Here is a 16,675-nt window from a genome sequence, read left to right on the forward strand (position 1 = left end):
GATCGCTACTATATTTTTGACCTATATAGTGTGATTTAAGTTTTTTTCCAATTTAAAATTTCTGCTCCTTGCTATTCTTAGAAACAGTAACTAGAAATAGTGTGATTTAAGTTAGAAACAACAGCCAGACTCAAGACCACGATCAAAATTGGTAGCTCATTGTTCAATTTCCTTGGAATAAGAAAACCTAATTGAAATCGTCTACATATTTTTACCGGGTCAACAATGTGACATATCTGATTCAGAGCGATAAGAAGAAGAGCCAATGTCAATTCACAAAGCATATGGACTATACAAAGTCGGTGCAAATTTCACCTCAAAATTAAGTTTTGTTTTTAGAGTGGTAAGCATAACTTAAAAGATGAGCACAAATCAGAAGATTAACTGAAATGAGTGACTTGTTTGGGCCTTATACAAAATTGTTGCAAATCTCACCTCAAAATGAAGTTTTGTTTTTAGAGCGTTAAGCATAACTTAAAAGACGAGCACAAATCAGAAGATTAACTGAAATGAGTGACTTCTTTGGGCCTTGAAATGATACTTTAGAAGACTACATGTAATTACGATTTTGGGGAAAATTTTAAAATTTGTCGTTTCAAGCACTGGAGAATCGAATCAGATGGAAATGCATTCAAACATGACATCGGGACAAGAAATTTCAGAACCTATGGAAACAAATGATCTATGACAAGTGAAAATCGCTTCATCCACCAAAGGTGGGAAGTGGGTTTGGGTCAATGCCAAACAATATCGGGACATTTTAAAACGAAGACTAGCCCATCTAAAATGGGAGAAGACAAGGAAAAAGGGTCCCAAAGGGAGCCAATTAGAGAGAAAACCACGATGAAACTAACATACAGGTTGTGCACCAAAAAAAAAAGCAAAATGACACTATAATAGTCTCGATCTAGGAATGAACTGTTGTGGGATCAAATGAATAAACTACACATCCTAGAGAGGTGGTCCTTTCTAGGCCCTGGTCTTCATGGATCCTACATTGATTCCAGATATTCATTCATGGACTCTGAGTCATGGAAGGATCCTCCTAAACCAAGCTGAGGGGTTGGGGTTCTATTGGTATGATGGAAGTTGAGAGTTTGTGGAAGTGAAGGAATTCTTTATACCCGATGGTATGGTGTGGGGACAACCTTTTTCTAGGAATTAGGTGTGAATACGTTATTATGAAAACTTTAACTGGAGCCTTCTTTGAGATCTTCGCTTGTGGTAGAAGTGTCCCTCCTCTTGTTGTGTCACTTACCTCCAGAGAGCTTCTCTTGGGAAAGGTACTCCCCTTTTAGTTTCACTTTTCTTCTGCTCCCTAAAATTTTTTCCATTTTATAATATAAACAGGATTCTCAACGTGATTGGATGTATATTATTGCCTATTAATTTAGGCGTACATATTCATCATAATTACAAATTCCATAGCCACTACTTAGTCCTGTATCCACATTGCAAATTCATTGCCTCATGCATGTAGGTGTTTAGTATGAAAAGGAACTTCTCTACTCACGTCCAATGCTCCCACCACTACCTTACACACTAGGACTTTTAGTTATGTAACTTCTTCGGTAGAGGAAAACAATTGCTTTAGAAAACTTATATGCAGAGTTGTACATAATGATTGCCTTCCATAATCAGGGTTAACGACTCTATCTACTAACCTAATACTAGTTACGACTTTTAAGTTTTGAGCCTTGGAACACCACTATATACTAGTGCTTGTATTTAGTTGAATATAGAATGGGAGAACATATAAGGAGCCTTGACATGTACACTATAGAAAATAAAGCAATATTATATCATACAATTACCAAAAGATCCTTTTTATTCACGCTATGTTCCTAAGATGGTGTTGTAATGATCATTTTCCTATTAAATTCAGTCAATGTTAGTCTCTTTTTGTTATGACCAAAGGGTGGAAGGAGACTATCCCGTAAAAAACATGGCTCAACATTATAGACAAGTCTTTGTTGGTAAGTACTGTGACAAAAAAGAAACACAAAAACACATTGTACTCCATTTTTTGCTCTCAGGAAATGGAATTTGGTTCTATGCAACATTTGGCACTAGAATTTTCAATTTTTTGTTTTATTTCATCCTAAAACTATGAATGGACTAGTAACAAGTACCGAGTGGTCATTTCCAATCTAGAACACATGTTGTGTAAGACTCACAAGGTATCACTTTGGGCCAACAATGTCACTTTGGGTCAACTCAGGGTTGTTGGCATTGTCACCTTATCAACGAATCCTCTCACTTTGGATTACTTATTGAACCTTGGGGGTATCCCAAAGCACAAATTTATGGGGTCCTTTATGTGACTAGATCACTAGCACTGAAAACCATCTTTACATTGGATGGTTCAACATCTTTATGATCGCTATCCTACTGACCACAACTTTTTCATTCATTATTTCTTTAATTGCAACACCTCTAGTAGATATTGATGGTGTTCATGAGCCTATTTCTGCTTATCTTCTTTATGGAAACAATATTATCTCCAACGCCATTATTCCTACCTTTGCAACTATCGATTTTTACTTCTGCCCCATTGAGGAAGTAGCTTTCGTCGATGACGTGATTTCATAAATACCCAATCGATGACAACGAGCTACATTCTATTTCCGAACCCTGTAAGTAGTGGAAGAATTATATTCTACCAAAGGAAATGGCCATCCACAATAGTTGTAGGCCTTTGCCTACTCTAGATAATCCTTGGGATTTAGTGCCCTTGGATTTTATATCATGTTTTCCCTCAACCAAGCATGGTAACAGATGTGTTTTTGTTTTTGTTGTTGATTGCTTCCAGAGGATGGGAATTTTGGCACCTTGTAAGAAGATTGTTGCAACAAAATCCACTCATATGATCTTCTTCAAGCATATTTTGGTCCATTTTGGGATTTCAGAGGCCATGTTTCTTTATAGGGATAGTAGGTTCCTTAGTATTTTTTTTTTTAACCTTTGGTCCATGATGGACAACAAGCTTGACCAAATCCACTACCTTCTGTCTGTATATTGATGAATAAAAAGTAGTCAATAGTGTTATTATAGATGTCTTTAAAGTATACAATTGTGAGCATCCACATACACCTTTTGAAATCTTTCCATATTTTCAATAGAAATTTGACGTAGCTTATCATGTTTCTATTGGCCACAAGCCTTTTCAGGTGTGCTTGGGGTCCCAACAATTGGCACAAATTGATGTAGCTATATTCATGGTATAACACATGAAGATACCTCCTATACTTGGAATGAGGTAAGTAAAGCAACCAATTTTGAGGAATGTATCTGACAAATTCAATAATGAATTCATGATATTTTGTAGAAAGTTGCCAACTCCAAGTACAAGTAAATACACAATCCATTTGGTTCTGCATAAGTTTCAAGTTGGTGACAAGTTATGGTTGGACTTGCATAAAGGGAAATTAACAAACTCCTATAAAAATCTCATACCACTTTGACACGAGCCTTACACCATTACTAAGACTATGAGTGATAATTCTTTTGAGGATAGCCATAGGATGATTTATATTACTTCAAAGGTATATGTTAAGATGTTTTATGCTTGATGGGATGCATGCCATAAGATAGCCATAGGAAGAAGTTCTTTTAAAAAAATAAAATAAAAATCATCACACCATTACTAACATAAATTATTGTGATATTCTACTTGAATAACATAAGTTATTGTGATATTATACTTGAATGGCATTAGATAAGTACACCATAGATTTTAAGAATTGACATTTTTAGAATTTATTTTATATCAAAATATGTGGATCATTGTGACTAAATTTTTTAAATATTACCCACTCTAATATTTTTTCTCTTATGACTAATTTTTTTAAATATTACCCCACTCTAATATTATTTCTCTTATGACTAATTTTTTTAAATATTATCACCTCTAATATTATTTTTGTTACATGCTCCAAGTTCGAGAGCTTGAGAAGACAATTGCAGGCAGGCCATATCTCTGCCTTGCTTATTTTATAGTCCTCTCTACCTCAAATTTCCATAACCTAAAATGTTTTTCTGTCCATTTGGGGGATGAAATTGCCTTCGCCAATGCGAGCGGAGGGCAGGGCATGGGGAGATGCAGGGTTGAACCTATGACTCTTGCAATCGAGCTCGATCTCAGACCATACCTAGATGCAAGCACAGACGAATACGAGGATGCCCACATTGACAATAGTGAAGGATCGGATTCGTACCTGATCATCGTGGCTATTGTGACGGTGTTGTTGCAAGAGTTAGGGTGAAAATGTGAGCCGAGATGGATTGAAGAAAACTCCACTGCATGTTGCCAAGGCATTCAGGGATGGAACAAGAGGTATCCATTCAATATGCTTGTTTCTTTGTACTTTTCTACATGCTTTTTGGGTGGTTATATATAATACCATTTCTATCCCTGTTGTTGAAGATTTGATGTAGGTACAAAAGGGGTGTGTTTTATCATTGTAAACACTGTACCCATCGAATTTGGTATGATGCTGTAAAAATTTTCAGAGTGACAAGTCCTTTTCCCTTTTGGGGACATAATGACTCATTCATCAGGATAGTTGATCATACATCAAGTGTAAAACTTTCGATTCAATTCATATTTTTCGATCTGGATGTTCATCTGATTGAAAGTGAGATCAACTCCATGTTCCTCAAATGCTGAAACAAACTTTGGAATAAGCTTAGCTAACATAATCCGGAAATCAAACAAGCTTGTGTTCTGAGGATTAGCTCTGCCATGCATTTCTATTATTGCCTCTAGATGTTCACCTTGTTTGATAGGAAATGGATTTTCATCGTCCTTTTTAAAGGCATCTTCAATTACAGGTTTATGAGTATCTTCATCAATTTTTAAACTCCACATCAATTCCAAATTTATTTTAAAATAAAAGTTGGTCTGATTTTTGTTAGCTGAATTTTCATTGAACTGATGTGTCAAACCAAGACTAGAGGTATTATTGCACATATGTTCCTCATGCCAGCTAGTGAAAACATCATTTATGAAATCTAGATTGTACTTTTGTAACTGAGCAGAGACTTTCTCTTTTGTATAGCTAGGTTTCTCATCAATTTTCTTGGTGTATCTATCATTTTCAAAGACCAAACTTGTATTATCATACAATTAGCTTTGCAGGGAGACTTCTTTGTCGCAACAAATTTCCTTGTCATAATGATTATGATTGTCGTATAGGGTATAACCTTCAAAATGCAACATATATTACTTGAATATGTGTTTTTCCAATTTGAAGTAATGGTTTCAATGCCTTCATCATCAAGGGAGTGAGTGTAAGAACCATATTATTTAATACATAATCAAGCTCAGTCAATTCTATTAATGAGAGAGACCTAACACTCCTCAACACTCTTGGCACACCTTAACATGCTTTGGCACACACTAACATTCCTTGGCACCTCACATGTCTTGGAACATCTTGCCATGATTATGATGCCCAAGCACATGTTGGCATGCCTTAGCACAACATAACACTCCCCTAACATGTGTTGGCATGCCCTGCAGTCCCTAGCATGCCCTGGAACACCTTGCCATGCATTGAAATACATTAGTATTTGGCACACATTGACACTTAACATGTGGAACCTATTGTTAGTGTGCCTAGCATACCCCTTTTGGAAAAGGTAAATTATTTACTTATTAACCCTCTTATGCATTCATTTCCTTGCATTTTAGCTTGGTTCTCCCTTTTGTTCCCTTGAAACTCCTTGACAGATGTTGACACACCCTGGAACCCTACACATCTTGGCATGCCTTGACACTATTTGGCACATGTTAGCACACTCTGGCACTTCTTGACATGCCTTAGTATTCCCTAGCATGCCTTACCATTACCTAACATGTATTGTTACTCCCTCCTTGGCACGCCTATCACTCACTGACACTCCCTGACACACACTCATATTCATTCATTTCCATGCATTTTGACCTAGTGCTCCCTTGTGTTGCCCTGGTACTCCCTAACACTCCTTAGTATGCATTGGCTCTCTCTGGCACACCTTAACACTCATTGACATGCCTTGCCATGCCATAGCGTGTTTAACACTCCCTGACACACATTGGTACTTGGCACATGTTGGCATGTATTGAGATACCTTGGTATGCTTTCAAATGTTTTGGCATGGTTTATCATGATTTAAGATTAAAATTATTTGAGATGAAAGGAGATGGCTCAAACAAAGCTACAAATCTAGCATTCTATGAAAGCTCCAAATGACTGGTGACTTCTCTGCAATTCTAGTATGATTGGCTAGGGTATAAACACAGTCTATTACAACCCCTATTCACTGCCTTCTAGACCTTCTATTGATTGTGACTTACCTTCAGACTATCTCTCCAGATACATAATGCCCTTAGGCTTCAAAAACCAACTGTACAACCACTTGATGAGGCATAACTTACTACAGCTTCCTAGTTGAAGATTCTTGATCTCCAGAACAGCGTACTTAAGGCTTGTGGCCTTGCTATAGGTGAACCAAAAAAATGCGGCTTGCTTCAAGGATAGATTTACCATAAATATCATGCCCAAAACATCTGTAGATCAACCTTTATACACAGTGACAACTTCAGCTCAAACCTCAGACCTATAATAGAAGATAAGGAGGCTCAGAATAGTCCACACATAGGCCCACACTTGTCCCAAGGAGGTTTGGTCTTCTGGCTAAAGAATTTAGCCCATCAAACAACCCTGCCAAGACAATAACCTAGCCCTTCCTCCTTCGTTGGAAACACCTTTCTCCTACAGCTATTTCAGAGAGTAAATATTGTGAGATAGATGTGTGAAATGAGGTAGTAGGCACTTCTATATATACTAGCCGTTGGGTTTGAAGGGATGTGACTATTGGGCTTCATGAGCTGACATAAAGGAGAGACTGACCTTGATAACTTATATGTGAGAGAACATAAATCCAAAAATCCATTTCTCCTTATACAAATTTCATGATATTTAGGTCGATGTTGATCCTCTCAAAAAGAGAAATTCAATGCCATAATTATCTTCCCAAAAGGAATTGTCCAAAGTGGAATTTGGCCCAAGTGTCCATTTCTACCACTCACTGTCAACTAGGGAGAATTCCATCTGTCAAACCATTAGCCATTTTCACCGATCATTATGCCATTATGTCATTATGAACCATATCTACACCTCATCTCATCTATGTTGAACACTAATATAGGTAATGAAGAGTGAGTCACAAGACCTTACCACTCTCCACTGATAATAGTCAGTCCACATAACCAGGGATCAAACCCCAACTGGTCTTGATCCGAAGTGATCAAGTTCTTGAACATCATGCATCCTAGATAGGGAGTATAATAGTACACAATGTGTCCATCAGTAGTGCTATGGTCCCTCTCCACTTTTCCCAACTCACTGGCAAGATGAGAGGTACTTCCCATGTGTCTTAAACTACATGGGTACGATGATACTGTAGCAATAACATGGAAGTAATAAATCACATCATGCTTACAAACACACGTAGGGAAAGGATGAACCACATCCTATAGTCACATATTACGTCCATCGTAGGGAAATGATAAACCACATCTAGCACGCATGCAAATCACTGAGACGATAGGGAAAGGATGAACCACATCCCACTAAAATGTCAAGCATTGATTGTAGGGCTTGGACATCCTACATGTGGGGAAAGGATGAACCACGTCCCACCGACATGTCCATATGTGACAACAAGCAGATGCCATATGCATCTCTCATTGGGATATCGGTAGGAGAAGGTGAACCACTCATCCTGCTCTTATGCTATAGAAGAAGGTGAACCACTCATCCTATGCATACCTTGTAGGGGAAGGTGAACAACTCACCCTACACACATGACAACCACCATAGAGGAAGGTGAACCACTCACCCTGTACCTAGTGTATCTATAGGGGAAGGTGAACCACTGACCCTATGGTCTCTCATAACATTAAGAAGTAACTCAGACCCCCAGGATCTCCCAGAGCTCAATGTCCAACTCAAGCAGGACCCTCTTAATAGGGCCTATCCATGACTCCCAACCTCTCTTTGAAGGAAGATAATTGTGTCCTTACCAAGAGGTTATGCACAGATGATGGTAACCTTCACATTCAACGAGAAATAATAGAGATTGATTCATTTCCTCTGTGCCACATCAAAATAGAGGCATCCAATATAAGGAGTTGTCGTGGGTTATTTAAAAGATGAATCACAATATTCAACAATATTTACTAGCATGTGCTCAGATGGCTTGTTGAAGAGATTCCTCAACCAGCTAGCTTCATAATCATGCATGTTGTTTTATATATTCAATCTCAATGGTTCTCTTAGAGCAACAAGATCCAGTCTTTGATTCATCCATGAGATAAATGTGGCTTCCAGGAGATCCAACATTTAGATGTGTTATTTCCATTCTTCGCACAAAAAACTAAAATTCTAGGTAAAGTACATTAGGGCATAGATAGACAGGAAGCCCTAAATTATAGCAAGCTATATATGATCAAGTGTTTAATCAGAACACTAGAATCCCCACAAATCATCTATGTTAAGGAAGAAGTGCATCAAGTCTAGGAGTTTGACTTTAAAAAAATCTCCCTCTCATTTTGATAAATGAGAGGATCATCATCTGTTAATGGTTCCACACTTCCTCTAAGTATTGAGTTGTCTACATCCAGTTATCTTTCCTGCCATTATTCCTATCATCCATTTTCCAAGATTGTTCTTTTTGTTAATGAATCATAATGCAGCTTTGGAGATATAGCTAGACATTTTGCCAGGGATTTCTTAGCTCCCTCTGAAGTCTTGTTTTAGCTAGACATCAAGCCTTCATTAATCTGCCCCTCAATTTTAATATGAAGATTTATCATACAATAACTTCATTTATAAATCTCTTTACTCCAAATCAGAGAGAAAATTAGAGTCATGGTCCTTCTAAACCGAGGGTGAAGAAGTCCTCCCATGAGATCATGTAATCAACAAGATGATTCATGACAGATACCAATCCATCATATGAAGGTCCTTCTCATATAGGAATTTGAATCCATGCCACCATTCTTAATGAAGTCAATGATTCTCCCATTGTTCTTTATGATTATAGAGGATATTTCAAGGGACTGGTCCATGTCCTTAAAAAAGGAAGAAACTTCCAAGGTTGCAACCTTCATTACAATATCTGATTGTTTGAAGACTTCCTTTTGATTAGACTGCAAACAGAGATCTCATAGATCTTTCCAGATTCTTGATAGGACATACTAATGTAGACAACTTCAAATTTGATTATGACAAGGTTTTCGATCTATAGTCTTGATCTAAGATCTTCAGCCATACTCTAGAATTTGATATTGGATGATGAACACTTATAGTTGCCAAGAATCAGAGACATGGAGATAGTACAATTGTTGACTTATTTTTCAAGTCAATGGAGGATCTAAACTGATTTATTTAGTTTATTAAGAGAAGTATTTTGTATAATTATTGGCATCATAAGCTCATAATCAACAATTTAACTAGATGTGAGGACTTGATGATGTACTCTTGTAATCCCTGAAGATGTCTACTCATGAGGAATGTACCACTGAAGATACCTGCCAAGAATAGTGTCCACAAGACTGTTGATTCATACTTCACTGTCAACATATACACATATTTGCCACAACTATACAAGCCTGAGATGATCTTTCAGGATTGCTTCTTTCAATGAGGTTGATATAGGGCTTGAAGATGAATTTAGAAAATGATTCCAGTGTCTGAATACTTCCTTTTTTCAAACATAAAAAAAATTCATTGATGTGAACAACCTATGGTTTTGGTAGAAGCTCTTACTTAATCACAATATTGTCACTGTAAATCAAAATTCTCCACAGCCTCAAGTAGATTATACTGTGTGTGTGTGTGTGTGTGTTGAAGTCATTGTTATTATTTCATTGAGACAGTGAGACTCATACTCTCTCCACAGGTCAGCCAATACTCTTCATACTGTAGGAGACTGAGAGCAAGTTGATGAGATTTTTCTTACGAGATGATAATCCTTATTTCGTAAACCTGAGATGGCACAAAATAAGACAACAATGAAATCCTTTACTGCTGATTCCATTGAGATATTTTGAAATGTTAGAGTTAGATTTACCACAGAATTTTCACGTAGACAAATCTTGGCAGATCAAATTAGGAGTAGAAAGTTCTATTCTTTAGGAGGGTAGAATGACTTTTTTCAGGACAATATATCAAATGAGTGTTTTTTGCTTCACCCCTCTATTCAGAGCCGCTATGTTTCAAACATGATTTGATATTGTTTAAGGATCATATAAATCGAGTGACTCACTGCCTTCTCTGTTATAGTGCTTTTCTTTTGAATTAGAATGTTCCTTAGAAAGTCAACCTTACCAAGAACTTACAAAGACTGATATGAGGTCCTAGGAGGCTCCTTCAATCACTAATTTCTACTTAGATTAGGGCTCGATATTACCATCATTTCAAAATAAGAACTCACATTTCCCCATAATCTAGGGCATAGATTTTCATTCGATGTAGATGTTATGAATGAATGTTCAAACACTGTCCAAAATCATATTTACAATTGACTAAAATTTTGTCCAATCTTCATTACACACATGAACCTTTGATATAAGACATCATAAACAATGTTCTATCCCTAGCAAAAATACCCAATTTTCTGAATATACCTTTTGGGTCATAGTTCTGAGTCTCTTTTTTGATGAATCTCGGCAGCATAGGTAATACTCTTGACCCTGGTTATTGAAACTACCTTGCTAATGGCCTTACTCTAGCTATATTATTGGTGTTTTGTCCCTTCAGATCAAGTACTACATTTCTTTAATCAAGATACCACAGTGGCTCAGCCCTAAAGTCATGGAAGATTTTGACCTGAAAAATAGAATATCCTTCCACAGACAAATGCACATGAGTGTCTCTGAATTCGGCCAGAAATAAGGAATTGGACTTTCAAAATGAGCATAGATTTGACTTACTCATTGTAACTATGCCCATAAATTTGATTTAATTCCAAGGAAGCTTAGCCTGGAATGCCTCTGACTTTTGATGTGATGGGGATTTTTCAACAAGTTTCTTAGTGATTGCATTCTCTCTTTCTTGGGCTTGTCCTCACCTGGCTCTGATACCATGTTAAATTTGGGACATGTTCTTAGTTACTTCATGGATCCATATTAGCCCATTTATCAATCCATTTTGATTCCATTAGCAATCACATAACTCATTATCATATAAGCAGTAACTAAAGAAAGAACATAAATGATAGGAGCAAAAGACAAGCCAAGACAAGAGAGCTCAAGGATATGGCTCAAGCTAGGGAAAAACCCCAAGATGGGGAAAACCCTTTGTCAATTCTTATCATTAATATCAAATGTTCAACAGAGAGAGAGAAAACAATAATTCAAAGTCAAAATGACTTGTAAATGTGAAGGTCTAATACCACTGCCCTTAGACAAGGAGATGGCTCAAACAAAGCTGCAAATCTAGCATTCTGTGCAAGCTCCAATGACTGGTGACTTCTCAACAATTATGGTATGAATGGATAGGGCATAAACACAGTTTGTTACAACCCCTATTAACTACCTTCTAGACCTTCTATTGATTGCAACTTCCCTTCGGACAGTCTCTCCAGATACACGATACCCTTATGCTGCAAAAAAAAACTGTACAACCTCCTGATGAGGCATAACTAACTGTGGTTTCTTAGATTAATATTCTCAGCCTCTAGAATAGGGTACTTAAGGCTTGTAGCCTAGCTGTAGGTGACCCAAACAAATGTGGCTTTCTTCAAGGATAGATTTACCATAAAGATCACGCCCAAAACATCCTTAGATTAACCTTTATACACAACGACAGCTTCAGCTCAAACCTTAGACTTGTAATAGAAGATAAGGAGGCCCTAAATAGTCCATACTGTATACATAGGCCCACACTTGTCCCAAGGAGGTTCAGTCTTTTGGCTAAATAATTTAGCCCATCAAATAGCCCTGCCAAGACAATAACCTAGCCCTTCCTCCTTTGCTGGAAACACCTTTCTCCTGCGGCTATTTCAGAGAGTAAATATTGTGAGATAGATGTGTAAAATGAAATAGTAGGCACTTCAATATATACTAGCATTGTGTTTAAAGGGACGTGACTATTGGGATTGATGAGCTGACATAAAGAAGAGACCGACCTTCATAATTTATATGCGAGAGAACATAAATCCAAAAATCCATTTCTCCTTATCCAAATTTGATGATATTTAGGTCGATTTTGATCCTCTCGAAAAGAGGAATTCAATACCATAATTATCATCCTAAAAGGAGCCGTCGAAAGTGGAATTTGGCCCAAGTTTCCATTTTTAACACATACAAGTCTACAATCTTTCTCAAAGGTTTTGTCCACAACATGCTCAAAACAACATTCAAATTCCCTTAGTTTGCTCCAAGTTTATTCGAAACTCAATGGTATTTATTCCAAAATAGTTAATCAACAAATTTCTCTAAAATAATACCAATGTGTCATATTTTAAGTCAAATTACTCAGAATTACGAGAATTTATATGAACTAATTAATAAGAATGTATATTTCTCTTAAGCATTCACACGTCAACAACACAAATCTGTGTATATGTATGTTTCTTCATTTATTTACAGTAGATTTATTACCTTGATCAAGAAGTTAAACATCTGATGTGTCTTTACCAATTCAAAAGCACCACCTATATGGCTAAACATTATATCAATCGAAGTTATAATTCCAAATATTTGATGCAAAATAGAAAAAATTTCAATTTAGTAGACTTTTATATTATGCATCCCTGAAATTGGTTTCTGGTGGGTCTAGAGCACATTTTTGGAACCTAGAAACCACCCTAGAATCATTTCTAGGATGTTGTGCATCTTTTACATTCAAAAAAATATTTTAAAAGTGTCCCAAAAAGTTCCCACTAACCTTAACATATCAAAACAAAAGCCTTGATGGTGAAAAGGCTATCACAAAAGAGAGAAAAGACTTATGTCCTTACAAAATAGAGAAGAAAACTAGCCAAATAAAGCACTTTAGCAGGGCTTATTAGGAATATTTCCCACAACAGGAGGAAAATGTCACATTCCCACAATTCAGTCTTTTTTTAATAATTCTCTTCCTTTTCTTATATACCCTCTAATAATTTGAGTGAGTGGGAAACATATCATATCCCTTCTTCAACAATATATACTATCCTTAACACCAAGTCAGCCAGCCTATACCATCTTTTAATGTTTCGACCATTACATGACATTAAGGACACCATCAAGCCCCTTATCACTCAAATTTGAAGATGCAAGACCTATGCAACATCTTATACCTTTAAATAGGGCCAAAATCAATGAATTCATCCCCCTCAGTGTAAATTCCTGAAGTTTCACCTACCACTAGTTGCCACCAAGATCACTAGTTTTCGTACCAAACCAGTGTAGCCCACACTAGACAAGCCTCAACATTTAAACTACCACCAACTACCACGAAGGTCACTATTTTTGCTTCTAGTGAAGATGCAGAACCTATGCAGAAGTTTAGAACTTTAAAAACTAGACAAAATCAACGAATTCACCCCCTTCAGTGGCAACACCCTAAGTTTCACTTACCACCATATACCACCGAGGTCACTGGTTTTGCATCTAAACCAGTGTATCCCACATTAGACAAGCCTAAAAGAGTTTCACATACCACCAGCTACCAACAAGGTCACATGTTTTTCTTCCAAAATAGTGTGACCAAGATTGGAAAAGCCTCAGAATTGACATGGCAACGTGTAGACAACCAAAGCAACAAATCACAAAAAAGGTTGCCTTTATTTCAAGATTTTTGGCATGAGGCACCTTTGAAGGTTGCATGGAGGATGGAGGGGCCTCCCAAGCCCCAAAATTTATAAAATCTACACTCAAGGAATCCATTAAACACCTTTTGGAGAGAGAAACATTTTGTTATTTGGTTGCAGAAAGAACCTTTAACTGCAAGGTTGTGTGGAAAAATTGTTGTGAGAGCTTAAGTGATTGACCATCTTTGATCCCTGCCAAAGGAAGGAATGTTGTTGGTTAAAGGCCAAGGACTTGTAGAAGTCTAAGAGAAGACCAAAAAGTTAAAAAATGAAGAAAGAGGATTTAGGAAGCCACCTCTCCATAGGTAAAATATGATTTGTACCTATCTTTCTTTATCAATAGAATATCATCTTTCCTCCTTATGGTGCATTACCTTGGGTATTTGGTTGCACCTCATCTCTCAGTCTACATCCAGTGATGCTGGGATTATTGAATTTCCATTTATAGACAATTCATCTACAGTTTAAGCTCTTCAAGATGGCTACTGAATCTCATTCAAATTGAAGATTGGTTGTACAGAACCTTATTTATAATAAGCACTTCTATTATCTATTGCGATGTGAGCATGAGCATATTTTCATTTTAAAATAGTTTTTTTAAAACTCTTCCCTATGATGCCTTTGTTGCAGTTTGACGTAGACTTCAAAAATGCTTTCGGAAGCTCCTTAGAATTCAAGAATGCATTTAGAAAGCTCAATATTCAACCAATTTATTCAAAATTAGTCATTAATTCAACATAGTCAAGACATGTTTGAAAATTAGGGAGAATCAAAGCTGTGTAGATTGTTATTCTGAACTGCAGATTTAAATTCTAGAAAATAAATGATTACAATTTTGATTTCATTTTGTTTTTTTGAATTGACAGTTTCTGGATATTCAAGGAAGGAAATTTGATCTCACTTATGAAATTAACTTCATATCTGAGTCTTCAAATAAGTGTATACCTTGCTACAAAGTTTTGAATGAGGTTGGGAGTCAGATTTCCATTGATGGATTTAGTCACATGATCTATGTTTCTTATTAATATTTAATGAGCTCCATTGCTCTGATGGGGAACTTATTTATTGTATATATAATCATGAGTCTATCTGTGACATCAATATCCACAATTTTGGTGTTTGTCAGATTAGCAAGGAATTGGCATTGAAAACGTATGAGAGTATGGTAACTCTTCAAGTTATGGACACCATATTTTATGAAGTAGAGGCAAGGAAAAATTCCTTTCTATCTTACGAGTAATGGAGAAGAGGCCATCGATATTGCATTAACAACAACTTTGACTATTGATGATGTGGTCTTTGCCCAGGTACATAGTTTGATCAAGATGTGCTAGTTTAGAAATTGAGAATAAAAATGTTTTCTGAGACATTATCTTAATTGGCTTCTTTAGTGCTAAAGACCTTGGCTCAGAATGGAATCTTAACTTGTATGGTTGTTATAAATTAAGAGCTAGCCTACCAAATTCCTATACAATGTGGTTTTAACTTTTGGAACATTTTCATATAGATAACAATACCACTTTTAAACCAATCCCAGCACCCCACCAGGGTTATGAATTCTTTCATTAACAAGCACCTTTAGGGTTATATTATTCTTTTAGAAGGCTCTTATAGATGGTGGAATGTACTACCAAAATACTTAAGACTATAGTAAGCTTAACTGAAAGGGCTGATGTTTTTAATGTGTGTAGTATCGAGAAACAAGAGTCCTTACTTGGTGCAGTTTCACGATGCAAGAATTTGCAAACCAATGCTTTGGGAATTGTGTTGATTATGGAAAAGGGCGCCAGATGCCTATCCATTATGGATTCAATGCATTGAATTACTTCACTATATCATCCCCTATAGCGTAAAGGTATCATGCACTTGAATGGTTATTATCTTTATGAATTTTCCTATCAGGTATATTGTTTTTTGGGTTTATTTTGTTAAAAATGTTTTGGAATGTTTTCAAGTTCTTACTTCATTCCATGTATCATGTGCATATTCCAAGACAGAACTTCCTCATTCAATAGGTGTATCATATTCCCTAAAATTGGACAAGAGGAAAGCTTATGCAGTAACCTTTTTGGTGATGGTGGCATGAGTGAGGTCAGTATTAGCTCACAACCATCACATTTTTTACTGGCACGGTTCCTAATATCAATTCTAAAGGTCTGTTGCTTCTAACTGATGTAATTTTCCATTTTTTTCTGAAGGATATGATGATGCTACCTTAAACTTTGCATTAGTTATGAATGGGAATTGGAAAACCTTCCCCTCTGCTCTCCAGGTTAAGAGGTGGAAGGGTTTCCTCTCCACCAAGAGTTGGAATTGGAAGGGATCCTTCTCTATCAAGTGTTGGAGGAAAGAGTTCTCCTCTAGCATCATCAAGAATTGGAGTTGGAAGGACTCCTTATCCATCAAGGATTTTTGGAAGGCTGAATGACAGGAAAGAAGAGCAGGATAATGGGTGGGAAAGGTGATGGAGATTACCTCAGGAAACTTGTCACTACTAATACAAGTGTAGCATATGGTTCAAGGAATGGCTATGATTGGAGGCATCAACCAATACATGGTACTCTAATTGATGCCTATGGAAATTACAGGGGCTAGAGATATTCACATGGACTACTTTCACATGTACAACTACCTCAGGAAATTGATATAATAAGTGGTAGAATGGTGACCAAAAATTGGTGAAATTCAGAGGAAGAATAATACTTGAGAGGATATGAGCCCAATATTGGAGAATCATGGTAGAGGAAGTGATAGCCCAAAGAAATATGATTATTTTCCTGGTGACCTAAATAAGTGGTCAGACATAGAGAGAGAGAAATGAATGGGT

The 16,675-nt window shown here is 36.7% G+C and overlaps 1 pseudogene; it reads left to right on the forward strand.

Moving 5' to 3' along the window:
* Window positions 1-3,929: 3,929 nt before the first annotated feature.
* On the forward strand, window positions 3,930-16,067 carry LOC149178197 (2-oxoisovalerate dehydrogenase subunit alpha 2, mitochondrial-like; annotated as a pseudogene).
* The last annotated feature ends 608 nt before the right edge of the window (window positions 16,068-16,675 follow it).

This window comes from Pinus tabuliformis, chromosome 4_1 (genome assembly GCF_031772625.1).
Source record: "Pinus tabuliformis cultivar Carrire ecotype Pingquan chromosome 4_1, CPIR1, whole genome shotgun sequence".
Classification (NCBI taxonomy): Eukaryota; Viridiplantae; Streptophyta; class Pinopsida; order Pinales; family Pinaceae; genus Pinus; species Pinus tabuliformis.